The sequence below is a fragment of the Lipotes vexillifer genome, unplaced genomic scaffold, assembly GCF_000442215.2.
Source record: "Lipotes vexillifer unplaced genomic scaffold, Lipotes_vexillifer_v1.1 scaffold86, whole genome shotgun sequence".
NCBI classification, from domain to species: domain Eukaryota; kingdom Metazoa; phylum Chordata; class Mammalia; order Artiodactyla; family Lipotidae; genus Lipotes; species Lipotes vexillifer.
The window spans coordinates 2,829,521-2,829,865 of record NW_006785406.1 but is presented as its reverse complement, the minus strand read 5'-3'; the positions used below and the strand labels follow the sequence as shown (position 1 = coordinate 2,829,865).

The window sequence follows — 345 nt, the reverse complement described above, 5'->3', positions numbered from 1 at the left end:
CATGTGGGATCCCCCCGGACTGGGGCACGAAACCGTGTCCCCTGCATCGGCAGGCGGACTCTCAACCACTGCGCCACCTGGGAAGCCCGGGCTGCCTTTTGATGGAGGCTGCTTTTCAGGCATATGTCAATGTGTGGGGGTGTGGCTGGGGGCAATGCTGAGCGCAGGTGTTTTGCTTCCTAGGGAACCTGGACAGGCTTGCAGGCAGTTGGAGGAGATATTCCCCAAAGGAAGCAGGGGCAACTCTAGCTTAAAGAGCTCTCCTCTCCTTATATCTCCATTTGATTGATTGAAAAAGCTGACTCTTTGGAGTGGGCACCTTCTCACTGGAAAGAGCGACTGAGT

General features: G+C 55.7%; 1 protein-coding gene across 1 annotated transcript in view; it reads left to right on the top strand.

Moving 5' to 3' along the window:
* Nucleotides 1–345, top strand: part of EPHB1 (EPH receptor B1) — a 433,422-nt gene that overhangs the window by 49,672 nt on the left and 383,405 nt on the right. The gene's annotated exons all lie outside the window — the stretch shown is intronic.